Genomic DNA, 18,385 nt, shown 5'->3' on the forward strand with positions numbered 1-18,385 from the left:
GAAAATAATTTTAGACAAACAAAGGAATTAAACCAAAAATCAGAGATTAAAATGACAAAATACTGGGTGGTTTTCAGATATAAGAAAAATGGGTTCGGGTGATTAATTCCCCTCGGTTCGTTCCAGTTGTTACAGCAATGGGTTAGCAATTATGACAGTGTTAACAAATTTCGTAAAACCCAGCAAGTTTTTCCCAAAACGTGCAATCTAATGTCTATACTCCCCTTCTATACATTCCTGCATGAAACCAGATTATAAACATTCAATTAAGCATCAAATCTGACGTTATGCAAGGTAGCAAAACATTCCTATTCTACTACTCACAATCACCTAAAACTAGATGAATCTCTTGCATCAATTGAATGGGTTCAGCTAGACTTCCCTCTTCCAAGTTAGATCTAGCTTAGCACATGCTAAAAATGGCCAATAATTAACAGTCAATAACAGTAAAGCACATTCAATTGAACAAAGACATAATCACTTAGCCATTGCATTTGTATATTGAGTTCATACTTGAGGGTTCATAATCACCCTAGCCCTTAAGAAATTAGTTCATAGTTGCAAACTTAAACATGAAAATAATACAGAAGTAATCCATGGAGTTTGCAGAAATTAGATGAAATTAATACAAAAAGAAAGAGATGGTGTAGGACGAATGAGTTGTGAGCTCAAATCCCCCTTATGGCATCAGCCTTCCTTCTTCTCTTTTGGTCGTACTCTTCTCAAATCTTCTCCCTGAAACCTCCTCTGTACTTAGCCAGAAGTTCTCTCTCTTTCTAAAATGGTCCCAATTCACAGAATAATACGGCCCCTCCTTTAATTCTAGGGTACTTTCCTTTACCCTAATTGGACAATCCAGATCATTTTCCTACATGTACTTTGTCCCACATACTCAGCTGACTCAGTACTCAGTACACTTGCCACCTTTCTACTTCATTTAATCCAGCTGGAGCATTGTTTTCACGAAGTCCTTTTTCTCTAGCTTCAGTTTAATTGCTAAGACTGACTGCTACAGCATTGTTGAGTTAGCATCCTCCCCTTTTCAGCAACATTTCCCTTTGATTTACAGTTCCCTCAGCTCCTGTTTTGTAAGCTTCCCTTTCCTGATTAATACAACACAGAAATTTACATAAAAAACACTGAAAAATATGACAATGCAAACACAAGGTCCCTAGCTACACAGACACACTAAATTGAACACAATTACAAGAAATAAAAACTCATTACTCTTTTGTTTGGTTCAAAAATTAAGTTTAAAGATGTGAAAATAACTCTAAATCCTAGAGTTATCAACACCCCAAACTTAGCCTATTGCTCGTCCTCGAGTAATGATGACACAAAAATAAACACAATAAACAAAATAAAATACACAACTTAACAGATGAGAGATCCAAAAGATTCAAAATGGCCTAGTGAACATGTTGCTCTCAGAAAAATGGAATTAAGTGGAATAGCGAAGTGTTTCTGCCTTAACCGTATATGCTGCCCTTCTCAAATTTAGCTCACTGGATATCACTAATATCTCCCCAAAGTCACCTAATCAATAGTGTATACAAGTGCATCCCACCTAACCTTGAATTTCTCTACAACTACCCTTTGATTTTTTCATTCATTATAGCTCCATAAGTTGAATTAGTGCACTCCTCTCCACTAATGTAGTCTAAACTTATCCCCTCAATCAATAGGACTTTACTAAGCTTGTAATGTAAGGCTTGGGCTAGGGTATGGTAAAGGATGTCTTTTACTAGCTTAAACCTAACCACCTCACTTGTCAAAAACCGAGCCTCTCCCTCATGATTTATCTCTCTTGAATTACTTCCCTAAACGTTTTCTACTCACAAAGACATGTTGTTGTAATATAATTCTCTTGCTATTTTTATTCTTATCTCTTTTTTTTTTTTTTTCTGATATTTCATTTACTGAATATTTTGTTTTTATTTTTTTTTTATTTATTTTTTTTTTCTTTTTTCTTTTTTTTTTTTGACTAAACATATTCAAAACAAGAAAGATAACACTATAATACAATTATATGATAGATAGCAAGAGAATATGCTTGATAGTATATAATGGTACGCCTTGTGAGCTAATTCCCCACCCCAAACTTACAACCCAACATTGTCCCCAATGTGGCTAAAATGGTAATCATGAATTAGCTCGCCACAAGCTACACTCACCACACTCACCCCAAACTTAGCATGAAAATCAATTTCTGACAAGTGAGAGCAATTAAGTTGGGACATGTATGGAAAGTGTATTGTAGGGGTAATGGGTATGCATGATCGGGTTGAACACAAAAATAGGCTAATTGGCTCAAAAATTGGGTGACTAAGGGAAAATATTCGTATAAGGGAGGCTAGAAAGGCTCAAGCGTCCAAAGATGGCCTAAATCATTTCTAAGGGATAAGTCTAGCTAGGATTTCGCCTCAAGGAAATGCACTAACCAATTCTAGATACTAAAATTACATATGCAGCAGTCATTTGAAAAATTCAAAGTATGGTGGGAAAACAAAAGTATAAAACTATTGAGGAGAGACTAAAAGGAAACATCCATGATATCCAGCAACTTAACAAGCAGAGGCAACATATAAAACCAGGCAGCAACATGCATGGAATGAATGGAAAGTATCATCATCGAGCAGAACACTAGGCCATAGGAATATATTTTAAACCTCTCAATGACACACTAGAGTACACAAACAACAACAAGACAACACAAAAACACACACTAACAACAAAACCTACACAGAACATAAAACTAAAACAACATAACACAGAACAGAAACGTAAAAAAAAAAAAAAAAAATAGTTAATAGGAAAGGGAACCCCCTCTACTCGGAATCCTCATCGGGAACCTCCGGATTGGGCGCAGGGGCAGAGTAGTCCGTCCATGGGTCGAGGAGTTGCTGCGGGAACTGTGGAAACTGTGGAACCGTCCTGGGAGTTAGCTTTTTGAAAGTACGCTCCACGATGCCGTCTCTTTGCTGCTCGTACTGCCAAAATGCTTGCATTCTGTCACATAGCTCGCTCTGCCGATGATGCATTTGGTGCTGCATCATCTCGTACTGAGTAAACCGCTCCATGAGGGCACTGTCGACAGGGGCAGCAGGGTCATGCACTGAGGAGGAGGCAGAGGCACGATGAGTCCTCGAAGCTCGAGCCGGGCCAAAACTCACTGCTGCTCTAGGATGCAACAGCCCCTCTTCGGGCCATACCGGCACACCAGCATCTCTACATAAGGCAGTAATAGTGGCTGGTAAAAACAACTTCCCTTTGCCCCTCTGCGCGCACTCAAAAATTTCTCGCGCTAAGACTGTGCCAACATCCACTGGTAACCCCTTCCGAAGGCAGTATAACATGAAAGCTCGGGCTTTGCTAACAGTGGAATCGTGCGAAGTTGGGCATAAAGTGGTTTGCACAAAGGAATAGAGACACTTCAGCTCGTGCTCTAAATCTGTTCGTCGAAGCCGCAGGTTGTCCTGTTCATCGACATCCCAGACATCACCTGGAGCGACATTTTCCATTACTTCAACCAACTCATCCCCCCGAATCTCTCCTCTGTTCTTGGAGAACACACACTGCCCTGTCTCGAGCCCAAACAGGTTATTAATTGCCTCTGCAGTGAATGGGACTGGCACTTCACGCACTATGACAATGGTGGGCCATTCTTGAGATAAGAAATTCGCGTAGAACTCGCGAACAACTTCGGTGATAGCTGGCTCCGGTGTCATAACAACTTTAGCCCAACCCCTGTCAGCAATTGTTTCCTGTAACCATTCGGGTAACTCTTGAAGGCCCTCTGAATCTGCCACAAGGCCCCGCTCCACGTACAACTCACGATGAACAACCTGATTGTTGTACTTTGCCTCTGCAGTTGGGCAATAGAACTTGGCCACTTCAGTAAACTGCCTCCTCTTGCCTTTCTCTCTGTTAGCAACTGATTTAATTCTCGGCATTTGTGGATGGTGAAAGAAAATAGCTTCGGCTGGGTTGAGGGGCACGCAATTGATTCGGGCAGAGGGCTTGATATTGCTGGGTTGAGGGCACCCAATGTTGGGTTGATGATTGATTTCTGGGTAATGTTGGAAATGAATGGTTGTGTATGGTAGTTAGGCTGAGAATGGTTCGTATGTTGGGACGAGTAAACAAGGGAAAACGACTTACTGAGTGGTGGAGATCGATGTAGTACGGCAAGGGGCTCGGGTGTACGTCAATGGGCAGAGGCGGCGTACGACTGGGATCTTGCGGCTGTGAATGCGTGTGGTGTTTTCGCAGCAGCTGGCTCGGTCTGCCTGGTTTGCCGGAAGTGGCCGTGTGAGTGGTCGGGTTGTGGGGGATGTATGGGCGGTGACTGTTGATGTGAGGTGGTTCGTGGTCTGGGTCGGGTTGAGGACGGTGGATATGGCAAGTGGGTCGAGGGATGTGGTGGTTCGGGTTGATGCGACGGAGCTGGATGTGGAGAGGGGCGGCTGCTGTTTTTGGTGCCAAGGGAAGAAGATGCAGAAGGGTATGGTGAAATGTAGTGGGCCACGGCGTATGTCAGGGTCAAAGTGGACCAGGGGCCCAGTTGACTTATCCAAGCCAGCCCAAAAACCCAATTCTTTGGTCTGGCCGAATTGAAAATGTATGGGGCCCTTTTTGACTTGACTAATTACTTCCAAAAAAAAACAAAATTTCCAAATGGACCTCTTTTTGTCTTGATTCTTTAATTCATTGACTTCCACGGGCCATTCCCAAAATTGCAAGAAGAGAAAAAAGGCTTAGGTAAATGGTCCCACTAATTCTTTAAATAAGCCCACTGATTGACTACTTATCTCCCAATCATTGGCTCACTTAAAATGTCTCTTTCTTTTCGATCACGTGCCCTTTAATTCACACAGACCCAAGTACCCCAGCTTCGAGCCCGAGACTTCTCGCTTTTGAACCCAGCTTTGACAAATTGCTGCCCAGCAATTGCTAAACGAATTGCTATAGCAACTGGGCAATACTTCTACACCCCAAACTTAATATCTTTCCCAGATTCCAAATTTTCCAGATCCTGACTTCCTTCCAGAATTTAACTTTATTTATTTACAACTGTCTCTTTCACTCATGGGTTGCCCAAATGTGCTACAAGAAATACATGGCAACCCATAGTCTTTCTCCTTCAAACATCCTTCAGATTGACGGAGGTCTTTTCTCTGTCAACCTCCCCACCAAAATAATGTTTCAGCCGCTGTCCGTTAACTGTGAACTCCCTCCCAGACTGATCTTCGCGAATTAAAACAGCTCCAAAGGGGTAGACTTTAGTCACTGTGAAGGGGCCCGACCAACGGGATTTTAGCTTGCCAGGAAACAGTTTCAACCTGGAATTAAACAACAAAACCTTCTGGTTCTTTTCAAACACCCGCTCCTTAATTCTTTGATCATGCCACCTCTTTGTTTTCTCTTTATATAGCTTGGCGTTTTCATAAGCAAACAGCCGCATCTCATCTAATTCATTCAGTTGCAACTTTCTTGCTTCTCCAGCCACTACAAGATCCAAATTTAACTTCTTCAACGCCCAAAACGCCTTATGCTCTAATTCTACAGGAAGATGACATGCCTTCCCATAAACTAGGCGATAAGGGGACATGTCTAGTGGAGTTTTATAAGCTGTCCGGTAAGCCCAAAGTGCATCGTCTAGGCGCTGGGACCAATCCTTTCTGCTTGGATTTACAACTTTCTCCAAAATGCCTTTAATTTCTCGATTCGATATTTCAGCTTGCCCGTTGGTCTGTGGGTGATAGGCAGTGGCAATTTTATGTTTAACACTGTACTTTGCCAAGAGGGCAGCCAAGACTTTGTTCACGAAGTGTGTTCCCTCATCGCTAATCAAGGCTCTAGGTGTCCCAAACCTTGTAAACACATGTTTATGAAGGAACTTCATAACCACTCTAGCATCATTTGTCGGACTAGCAATTGCCTCTACCCATTTCGATACATAATCCACCGCCACTAGAATGTAGAGATTCCCAAAAGATTGCGGGAAGGGACCCATAAAGTCGATACCCCACACGTCAAACAATTCCACCTCCAAAATGCAATTAAGAGGCATTTCATTCCTAGCGGAGATATTGCCCACTCGCTGGCAGCGATCACAATGTTGAACAAAATTATGGGCATCCTTGAAAATAGAAGGCCAATAGTATCCTGACTGAAATATTTTGGCAGCAGTTCGTTGCCCACCAAAATGACCACCATAAGGGGCTGAATGGCAGCTCTCTAGGATGCTGGAAACTTCACTTTCTGGGACACATCTTCGCATTATTCGATCTGGGCACTGTTTATATAAGTAAGGTTCATCCCAACAGTAAAATCTGACATCATGTAGGAACTTTTTGAGCTGCTGTTTGGTAAAATCTGGTGGATACACGCCCCCAACTAAAAAGTTCACGATGTCCGCATACCATGGTACTTCCTCTTGTTCCACAGCCAGCAATTGCTCATCAGGAAAGGTGTCTTGAATCTGCAATTTTTCCTCTGAATTGCTGCTGTAAGTGCTTGATTCCAGCCTTGATAAATGGTCCGCTACTTGATTTTCAGTGCCTTTCCTATCTTGGATTTCTAAATCGAATTCTTGCAGTAAGAGAACCCAACGTATAAGCCTCGGTTTAGAATCCTTTTTGGCTATCAAATACTTGATAGCGGAGTGGTCCGTGTACACAATAACTTTAGTCCCCACAAGATAGGAGCGAAATTTTTCAAAGGCAAAGATCACGGCCAGCAGCTCTTTTTCTGTTATAGTGTAATTAATCTGGGCATCCACCAATGTTTTGCTTGCATAGTAAATAGAATGAAAAATTTTGTTCTTCCGCTGCCCAAGAACAGCCCCAATAGCGAAGTCGCTAGCATCGCACATAAGTTCAAAAGGTAGAGACCAGTCAGGAGCTGTGATCACCGGTGCTGTAACAAGGGCTGACTTCAATCTCAGAAATGCCTCTTGACATTCATCAGTAAAATCAAAAGGCCTATTTTGCTCCAGCAAGCTGCATAAAGGTTTGGACACCTTCGAAAAATCCTTGATAAAACGCCTGTAAAAGCCAGCATGACCGAGGAAACTTCTAATGCCTTTTACTGTGGTAGGGGCTGGTAGTTTCTCAATAACTTCCAGTTTAGCCTTGTCAACCTCTATCCCCTTGCTAGACACTTTATGCCCCAACACAATGCCTTCTTGCACCATGAAATGGCATTTTTCCCAGTTCAACACTAGATGAGTTTCTTCACACCTCTTTAAGACTTTTTCTAAATTCTCCAAGCAACCTTCAAATGAATCCCCATAGACAGAGAAATCGTCCATGAATATCTCCAAAATACTCTCAGCCATATCTGAAAAAATCGCCATCATGCACCGCTGAAATGTGGCCGGTGCATTGCACAAACCGAAAGGCATTCTTCTAAAAGCGAATGTGCCGTATGGACAGGTGAAAGTGGTCTTCTCTTGGTCCTCCGGCGCTATAGAAATTTGATTATACCCAGAATACCCGTCAAGAAAACAGAAGAACTCCTTTCCCGCCAAGCGGTCCAACATTTGGTCGATGAAGGGCAAAGGGAAATGATCCTTTCTAGTGGCCTTGTTGAGTTTTCTGTAATCCATGCAAACCCGCCATCCGGTGACTGTACGAGTGGGAATAAGCTCATTGTTATCATTAGTAACTACTGTAACGCCCCCTTTCTTCGGAACACATTGGACAGGACTCACCCACTTGCTGTCAGAAATTGGATAAATAATCCCATAGTCAAGCCACTTAATGACCTCTTTTCGAACTACATCTTTCATTACTGGATTCAAACGCCTTTGCTGCTCCACAGAACTAGTACAATCAGATTCCAGCAAGATTTTATGCATACAAAGCGCTGGACTAATCCCTTGAATATCAGCCATTGTCCATCCAATCGCCCTTTTATGCTGCTTCAGCAGTTTCAGCAATGCCTCTTCAGCAACAGACTCCAGACAGCTAGATATTATCACAGGTAAAGTATCATTGTCGCCCAAGTACACATACTTTAAATGACTTGGCAGTGGCTTTAACTCCAACTGGGGTGGTTCTTCAACAGATGGTTTAGGGGCCTGAAAGTGCTTTTCTGGCAGATTTAGAGTTTCAAACACCTTACTAAATTTCTTGGTTGGTTGGCAAGAATCTACCCATGTAAGCATCTCTTCATCTTCACTGCTATACTCCTCCTCATCTCCAAAAATCTGGGTTCCCATAGCAGCTTTTTCCACCCTTTTATTGAACTTCTCAGCTACCAAAGTATCAACAACGTCAACTCTAGAGCATTCTTCCACTTCATCCGGGAATTTCATAGCTTTAAACACACTAAAGGTGATTTGTTGGTCATTCACCCTCATGGTAAGTTCACCATTTTGCACGTCAATAAGAGTACGCCCTGTAGCAAGAAACGGCCTTCCCAAGATTATAGGCACCTCTCTATCCGCTTCATAGTCTAAAATGATGAAATCCGCCGGAAATATAAATTTATCCACTTGAACTAACACATCTTCAATCTTGCCCTCGGGATGAGCCATAGATCTGTCCGCAAGCTGTAATGTAACGGTAGTGGGTCGTGCTTCACCAATACCCAACTTTTTGAAGATTGACATAGGCATAAGGTTGATGCTAGCGCCCAAATCGCATAATGCTCTTCCAACATCTCTACCTCCAATAGAACACGGAATCGTGAAACTGCCAGGATCTTTTAACTTAGGAGGGATCTTGCTTTTCAACATCGCGCTACATCCTTCTGTGAGAGCCACAGTTTCAAACTCCCCCAATCGCCTTTTCTTTGTCAAAATATCCTTTAAGAACTTGACATAATTCGGCATTTGCTCCAATGCTTCGACCAAGGGGATATTAATGTGCAACTGTTTCAGTACATCCAAAAACTTTCTGAACTGACCATCCTGTTGTTGTTTGCGAAATCGCTGCGGAAATGGAAGGGGCGGTTTAGGACCAGAATTTACTGGAGCAGTTTGCTGACCCCTTGCTGTAGCAACTGGGCCAGTTTCAGCAATTTCCTGGGCAGTTTTGTTACTTGTTTCTCCTTCACTTTGGATTGAAGTGGGCTCTCCACTACCCTGTATTTCCTCAGAATTTCCCAGATTTTTACCATTCCGCAGCTGAATAGCTTTACAGTGTTCTTTCCCATCTCTCCTTGGATTTTCTGTATCACTAGGCAAAGATCCTTGCGGCCTAGTTTTCATTTCATTGGCTAGCTGGCCGAGCTGCATCTCAAGATTACGAAGAGAAGCTGCTTGGCTCTGTATTACTGCATCATTCTTAGCCATATACTCCCTCATTAGATTCTCCAAAGAGTTCGGCTGGGAGTTTTGAACATGTTGTGAAGGTCTTGGCTGCTGTGAAAAACCTGGTGGATATGCTTGTCTTCCTTGTGCTGGTGATGTGCTTGAACTTGCTCCTTGACCCCCCCATGACAGATTAGGATGATTCTTCCATGCTGGATTGTAAGTGTTCGAATATGGGTTGTTGTTGCGGTTGAAATTCTGATTTCCCACATAACAAACTGAGGCTGGATTTGAAGGGCAATTCTCAAAAGTATGCCCGTCCCCACAGTACACGCATGACACTTCTGCACTTTGAATGGCAGCAGCTGGCTGAATACTTCCTCCCAAACTCATATTCTTCAAGATGTTGGTCATTGAGGCCATTTGAGCTGTTAGAGCCGTTAGTGCATCTACTTCAAGAACTCCCGCCACCTTCCTACTTGTAGGAGCTCTAGTGTTTGACCATTGATAGTTATTACTTGCGATCCTTTCCAAAATCTCAAATGCTTCGTTGTAAGACTTGGAAAGAATGGCTCCATTGGCTGAAGCGTCCAATACCATTCTAGAAGCTGCATTGAGGCCATTATAGAAGGTCTCCATCTGTATACAGTGTGGGATACCGTGGTGTGGACATTTTCTTAAAAGCTCTTTGAATCTTTCCCACGCGTCACTAGTGGACTCATCTTCCAGCTGCTGAAATGACATAATCTCACTTCTAAACTTTGCATTTCTGGTGGGAGGGAAATATTTGCGCAGAAACTTTTCAGCAAGATCATTCCAATTTGTGACGGAATCAGGAGGCAAAGTGTTGAGCCATGATCTAGCTCGGTCTCTTAATGAGAATGGAAATAGCTTCAGCCTTAATGCTTCTTCACTCACTCCTTGAAGCTTAAAAGAATCGCTCACCTCCAAGAATGAACGAAGGTGAAGGTGAGGATCCTCCGTTGGAATCCCGCTGAACTGCCCCACGGTTTGGAGCATTTGAAACATGACCGGCTTGAGCTCGAATTGAGCTGCTTGTATTTCCGGCCTCACAATGCCTGGATTTAACTCATTAAACATGGGGGCAGCGTATTCCCGTATTGCTCTGGCTCTGTCATCCGCCAAAACAATGGGATTAGTAACTTGCCGGCCATCCCCCTCATCTTCAACACGTTCAGCCATAGTGCCTCGACTTTTAGCCTTTTGATCTTTTCTCCTTTTTCTGAAAGTGCGTTCGATCTCGGGGTCAATAGGAGCAAGTTCACTGTCCTCTTGCTGGTTCATACACTGTAGGTACCTGAGATTTCACAACCCGAACCAACAAGGTTAAAAACAATGAAAAGAAATTGTCAAATAGTTGATAAAACAGAATTTAATTTTAAAGTCCCCGGCAACGGCGCCAAAAACTTGTTGTGAATTTTCTAACGATTAAAATATGCGCAAGTATACACAATCGACAACAAGTAATACAGTGATAATGTATCAAAGTTCGTCTCCACAGGGACTTTTCAACTAAATTAATGTAAAATCAACCAAAAACAACTTATAAAATAGTAACCAAAACAAAGGAAAGAGTGGGTAATTAACTCTGAAAATAATTTTAGACAAACAAAGGAATTAAACCAAAAATCAGAGATTAAAATGACAAAATACTGGGTGGTTTTCAGATATAAGAAAAATGGGTTCGGGTGATTAATTCCCCTCGGTTCGTTCCAGTTGTTACAGCAATGGGTTAGCAATTATGACAGTGTTAACAAATTTCGTAAAACCCAGCAAGTTTTTCCCAAAACGTGCAATCTAATGTCTATACTCCCCTTCTATACATTCCTGCATGAAACCAGATTATAAACATTCAATTAAGCATCAAATCTGACGTTATGCAAGGTAGCAAAACATTCCTATTCTACTACTCACAATCACCTAAAACTAGATGAATCTCTTGCATCAATTGAATGGGTTCAGCTAGACTTCCCTCTTCCAAGTTAGATCTAGCTTAGCACATGCTAAAAATGGCCAATAATTAACAGTCAATAACAGTAAAGCACATTCAATTGAACAAAGACATAATCACTTAGCCATTGCATTTGTATATTGAGTTCATACTTGAGGGTTCATAATCACCCTAGCCCTTAAGAAATTAGTTCATAGTTGCAAACTTAAACATGAAAATAATACAGAAGTAATCCATGGAGTTTGCAGAAATTAGATGAAATTAATACAAAAAGAAAGAGATGGTGTAGGACGAATGAGTTGTGAGCTCAAATCCCCCTTATGGCATCAGCCTTCCTTCTTCTCTTTTGGTCGTACTCTTCTCAAATCTTCTCCCTGAAACCTCCTCTGTACTTAGCCAGAAGTTCTCTCTCTTTCTAAAATGGTCCCAATTCACAGAATAATACGGCCCCTCCTTTAATTCTAGGGTACTTTCCTTTACCCTAATTGGACAATCCAGATCATTTTCCTACATGTACTTTGTCCCACATACTCAGCTGACTCAGTACTCAGTACACTTGCCACCTTTCTACTTCATTTAATCCAGCTGGAGCATTGTTTTCACGAAGTCCTTTTTCTCTAGCTTCAGTTTAATTGCTAAGACTGACTGCTACAGCATTGTTGAGTTAGCATCCTCCCCTTTTCAGCAACATTTCCCTTTGATTTACAGTTCCCTCAGCTCCTGTTTTGTAAGCTTCCCTTTCCTGATTAATACAACACAGAAATTTACATAAAAAACACTGAAAAATATGACAATGCAAACACAAGGTCCCTAGCTACACAGACACACTAAATTGAACACAATTACAAGAAATAAAAACTCATTACTCTTTTGTTTGGTTCAAAAATTAAGTTTAAAGATGTGAAAATAACTCTAAATCCTAGAGTTATCAATAATCTGGCCCATTGGGCCGGCTTAGGCGTGGCCAAGCCTTACAGCTACCCATTGTACGTTAGCATAGACTGGTCCACGTGGGCTTCTAAGGGGATCCTGGGGACATGATCTGTCAAAGTAGTGCCAGTATTGTTTCCTAGGAACAATGTACATTCCGTGCGTACCCTCTTCTACAAGTTAGTTGAGGAGACCAACTGCTGGATTTCATGGGGATAGGTCAACATCGGGGAAAGCTAGGCTTGGCCTATTCGGACGTCTGGTCCGGGTTCATTTACTAATGTCTCGTTTCACTTACCAAAGTCTTGGTTCATTCACTAGGACTCGGGTTCATTTTCCAAGATGGACATCGTGACACTGAGTATCTCCCCTGGATTCTTGATAAGGTCCGTCTCCATCGACCAATTAGTCTGCCACCTCAATTGGCATCCTGGAGGATATAGGTTGGTTGCGGCCGGGAAGATGAGTCGAGCCTGCATCTTAGTCTTGGTTCCTTCGTTATGCTCGCGCCCATTGAATGTTGTTCGACTCGATGGTGCTTGGGCTATCTGGGGTTTCCTCCTTCCCCGTTCACCAGGTTCAGGATGGGCTAGAGGGCCCACATACCCATTGGATCATGCCACATGTCACAGGTGGAAAACATGGATATCACAAGTAAATGTAGAAAGATGTAGATGAAGAGAATAATAGAAAATACAACTCTTAACAAAAGATACAAATAAACTAGAACTAGTAGAGAAAAGATGTAGAAGAGATTACAACTCTAAAAACAAAAATGTAAATAGAAAAATACAGAGAAGAAGATGAAAAACAATAGTAGAAAATAAGAACAATAACAAAACAAATACTCTCACTCACACAACCAAAGTAAATAGTATTAGAGATCCCCAACTTGAACAAGGTTTACAACCTTTGTCCAAAAACTTATTTCCCCCTATCTCAAGCACTGAGGGATTTTCTCAAATGGAAATAACTCTCTGGAATAAGCAAGCCTCTAGGTGATTTTCTAGCCAAGTGCTCTAGTAGATAGAAAATAGTATGTCTTACAAGTGAGCAATAGACTCCTATTTATAGAGTTTTGAGACACAATTTGAATTTCAAATTCCACCAATCTCCATGGCTGTTATCAATGTTTAATTTGATGTTTATGAAATTAAAAATGAGTTTTGGGAGTTACATGAGTTGTTAGAACCGTTCAAAGTAGAAAAATGCAATTGGGTTTGGCTGTCAGCTTCTTTGGCTGCGACCAGAGCTATTCTTGGCCGCGACCATGAGTCTCTATTCCTCAGGCCACAGCCCGGAATACTTGTGGCAGCGACCACAACCCAATTTCAGCACATTATTTTTGTGCAATTTTCCAAACGGCTCTATACTCTTCCCACATGACTTTGTAACCTCCAAACACATTATGAGATTTAAAATCATGCTCTAACATCCATATCTCTTATGACTTTGACAAATTCAAATCAAAATGTGTAACATCAAATCTATACATTATTGGGTGATATTTGAGGGTTACAAACTTGTAACTAAATTTGTAATTCTAAATATGTTACATATTTGAATATTCACATATATCATAATATTGTAACTCTCTTTTATATGTTACAATATGCGACACTTATTGTCACATTATTTAATCTAAATATTATATTATAAAATAATATAACAATAAATCCCCAAAACAAAGAGTGTGAGGAAGTTAACTGTTTCATAACCTAATTTTTCTTATGGTCATGTGCGTTGGTGTTTGAATGGTACTAGAAATAGAAACTCTGTTATGTTCTATGTATTTTAGTATTGTAGAAAAGAAAGAAATTTTAAAGAGAGATGCGTTCGATGCACTATATTATGTGGTATATTATTGTATTATAGTAAATTATATTTTATAATATATTTTTATATAGTATTATGTTTGATATTAACTAGTATGTATATATAAATATATAATATTTTAGTAAAAGTAATATAAAAATATGTTATAAAACACAAATCTTGTAATACAATATAATATGATATTATACAATTACAAAACTATCCATATTATTATTAAGAATAAATAGTATTTTTACCCCCCGAACTATGCACATTACTGAAATATGAGACTTCTGTTAGATTTCGTCCTAGGTGGCTAACATATTGATGATGTGGCATTTTTCTGTTGATGTGGCACTACCATGATTAGAATAATTAACAATTTTGCCTCTCTCGAACTTTGACTGCTACCAAATAATACCATTTTTATTAAATATCTAAAAATAATAATTAAATCCTTAAAAACTTAAAAAATTTAATTAATAACAAATAACTATTTTTTACTTTTACTTTTTCTTTTCTTTTACAATATCTATTTTAGAATGAAAATTTAAAATAAATATTAAAACAAAAGAAAAACTTTTAATTAAAGATGAGAACGAATAACTTAAATAAAAAAAAAAACTTTAATTTAAGAGGAGGAGGACGAAGGGGAACAAACTTTGTTTTATGATTTATTTTTAATTTTTAATTTAAGATATATTTATTTTATATTGTATAAAAAGAAAAAGTAAAAAAAAAAAAAGTTTTTGTTATTACTTAGATTTTTATTTTTTGAGTACTTGAAAATTTATTTAAAAAATATTTGTATTGTTTATTTTCTTAATCTTTTAAAATATATTTTTTTAATTTTTAAGGATATAACTATATTTTTAAGAAAAAAAATAATTAAATTAGTTTTAAATAAAAATAATATAATTTGGTAGTGGTCAAAGTTTGGTGACAAAATTACTAATTATTCTATACAATGCCACATTAACAGATAAAATATCACATCATCAATATGTTAGCCACCTAATATGGCTGATCATTGGGCGGATTGGTCGGGTTACACGACATTGTTACCCGTCCAATGTCATAATTGGGTTAGGAAAAATGAACCCGTAAATTGCCCAAATAAAAAAATATATATTTTAACCCGTCCAATAGTTTGGGCGGGTTGGTCAGGTCAACCCGCCCAAACCGAAATGAGAAGAATTTTTTTTTAAGATTACATTTTTGTATTTTTGTTTTCCTTTAAATACTAGTACTAATAGTATGAAATTTATATTTTTAGGCTTAAAACAATATTTTGAATTTATAGTTGTGGATGCCAAAAATCCACCAAAAAGAAAAAATCTTTAAGTCCATCGTTGGAATACAAGTCTAAAGGTTACTTAGTCATGTTATTGGACTCGGGCCCATAAGTCTTGCGGAACCGGGAGATTGTCCCGGGGGAAGCATCACCTTATGAGCCATGAAGTATGGCCTTGTTAGGCTAAGGGGTTGTGGACGCTCAATATTCCACGCCCATAAAAGAACCAAGACGTGCGCTAAGGTCCCTTAAAGGCCTAAATGCATGCGTGAGCCACGAGACACTCGAGCCACAACCCTCTCGCAACGGCCTCGCATGCTTAGGACCGTGCCCTGCGAGATGATCTCGCGCGCCCAGGCTCGCGCCCCAGCGCCATGGCCTCGCGCCCCAGCAGGCCCTCGGCCTCGCGCAGCCACGCCCGAACCATCAAGTGGCCACGCGAATGAGGCCACGTGTCAAAGGAGCCTCGCCACCAAGGGGCTCGCGAGGAAGTCATCTCACCTCGCACCCGTCTGTCAAGGCCCCATGCCTATCACTTATGCACGCAGGTGACCTCGGGGTGCTTCAGGCATCTCGTGTCAAGGACCCGAGAGCCTCGCCTCACGCCACCACCTTTACACGCGCCAAGTGTCCCGTTCCCTATACCTTGGGACCCCAATGCTTAGGGGCCCGGGTAGGAGTTGAACGGAATGTACCTGTACGATCTCATACTGGGTACGGCCCTTAAGACCTTGTATGTCGAAATACGGACACCCGTACCGGTAGGGGAGTGGGAATGTAGGGATAGGAGTTATGGCCCATACGTCTATGGCCAGGAGTCAGAGTCGACACCACTACCACTTGCACCACTACGTCTGCCACCACTCCTCTGACATGGGTACGGACAAGTAGTGGAGACATCTTCCTGACGCCTGCCCCTGTACTGGATGCACAACCACAACCTCTGGAACCACAATCCTGACAAAGTACTTATGTACCACTTGGTCTCCTGGACCACCATGTACCCAGGGCCATTAGAGCCTACTATAAAATGAACTCTAACTCCACCTGAAAGGGGGTTGGAAAATTCATTGTAGGCAGAGGCTATTGAGAAATATACATTTTTCACTCCATTGTTGATATGTTTTTACTTGTCCTTAAAGTTTATCCTAAGTTCTTATATAAAGATCACCTGACTTACCTTTGAGTTTTCCGATCTAATTTCGTTGACGAGATTTCACCGTCAACAATAGTAAAAAAAATAAAACAAAATTTAATTAATTTATATATTTATTTGGATTAATTGGCAATATATTAAACAATATATTAATAATTGCATCAACATTAAAAATATTAAACAAAGTAACAAACATATATCCTTAAAATGAAAAGGAAAATTAATATAGTCTAAAGTCCAATTTCATACCAAAGTCCAAATACAATTAAAAAAAATATAAATTTAATTATGTAGATAATATATTAATATATTTAAATGTATTAAAAAGTAGTAAGCTCTTAATTGGGCGGGTCGGGTTATGTTGGGCGGTTTAAATTTTTGTCAGTTTATTCAGGTTGCGTTTTTTGGCGATTTTTTTGGGTTGGTTTGGGCAGATTATTCGGGTTGGGTGAGTTGTAAAAATTTCTGCAAAGCCATCTAACATAAATCTCATATTTTAGTGAGGTGATAATAGAATTTTTAACATAGTTAATAATTAAGGAAAATTTCAATTTGTATGCTTGATAATTTTTATAATTACAAAAAAATGCTATGCATATTGAAAATTTCAAAATAATGTTATTTTTGGGCACTTTACCCAAAATGCCCTTTCCACTTCCTCCTCACTTCTCATTTCTCTCTTCTCTCTCTCTCTCTCTCTCTCACCTCACAACACCACCACCACACTAAATATTATATTTCGAACAAATTTGGACATGATTTTTGGGTTTTCTTTGCGATTTTTTTTCAGATCTGAAACTCTGAAATCTGCAGAAAATCGACATTGCTCGATGGTGCTCGATGCCAGCTCGATGAGACCTTCAAAATCATGATTTTTCATGAAAAAATGACTTTGCTCAATGGTGGTTCGATGGTGCTCGATGCCAGCTCGATGAGACCTTCAAAATCATGATTTTTCATGAAAAAATGACTTTGGTCGATGGTGGTTCGATGGTGCTCGATGCAATTCTTGCAAGAGACATAATTTTTCACTCGGGTGTCCGTTTGGGGTATTTTTTTTATTTTGGGTATTTTTTCAAGATCTACACATTTGACATGTTTATATGCACATTTGTGAAGTGTAACACTTGTAAAAAATACAAAAGTGCAAACATATCTCATGTTTAAGACATCTTTTGGTATATTTTTAAGTTTTAAACTTCCCAAATGTACATATGAGTATGTTAAACGTGTAGATCTTGAAAAAATACCCAAAATAAAAAAAAAATCACCCCAAACGGACACCCGAGTGAAAAATTATGTCTCTTGCAAGAATCACATCGAGTACCATTGAGCATCATCGAGCACCATCGAGCCATAATTGAACCACTATCGAGCAAAGTCGATTTTTCATGAAAATCTCGATCTTGAAGGCCCCAGCGAATGGTTTCTCGATAGTGCTCGATGCCAGCTCGATGAGACCTTCAAAATCATGATTTTTCATGAAAAAATGACTTTGCTCGATGGTGATTCGATGGTAGCTCGATAGTGGCTCGATGGTGCTCGATGTAATTCTTGCAAGAGACATAATTTTTCACTTGGGTGTCCGTTTGGGGTGATTTTTTTTTATTTTGGGTATTTTTTTCAAGATCTACAGATTTAACATACTCATATGCACATTTGGGAAGTTTAAAACTTAAAAATATACCAAAAGATGTCTTAAACATGAGGTATGTTTGCACTTTTGTATTTATTTACAAGTGTTACACTTCACAAATGTGCATATGAACATGTCAAACGTGTAGATCTTGAAAAAATACCCAAAATAAAAAAAATCACCCCAAACAGACACCCGAGTGAAAAATTATGTCTCTTGCAAGAATTACATCGAGCACCATCGAGCCACCATCGAACCACCATCAAGCAAAATCATTTTTTCATGAAAAATCATGATTTTGAAGGTCTCATCGAGGTGGC

At 39.9% G+C, this 18,385-nt stretch overlaps 1 non-coding gene across 1 annotated transcript; it reads left to right on the plus strand.

Annotated features, from left to right (window-relative positions):
- Positions 1–9,917: 9,917 nt before the first annotated feature.
- LOC133813092 (small nucleolar RNA R71) lies at positions 9,918–10,024 on the plus strand. The gene has a single exon (XR_009884136.1). It is a non-coding gene; the product is annotated as a small nucleolar RNA R71 (small nucleolar RNA).
- The last annotated feature ends 8,361 nt before the right edge of the window (positions 10,025–18,385 follow it).

This window comes from Humulus lupulus, chromosome 1, assembly GCF_963169125.1.
Source record: "Humulus lupulus chromosome 1, drHumLupu1.1, whole genome shotgun sequence".
Lineage (NCBI taxonomy): Eukaryota > Viridiplantae > Streptophyta > Magnoliopsida > Rosales > Cannabaceae > Humulus > Humulus lupulus.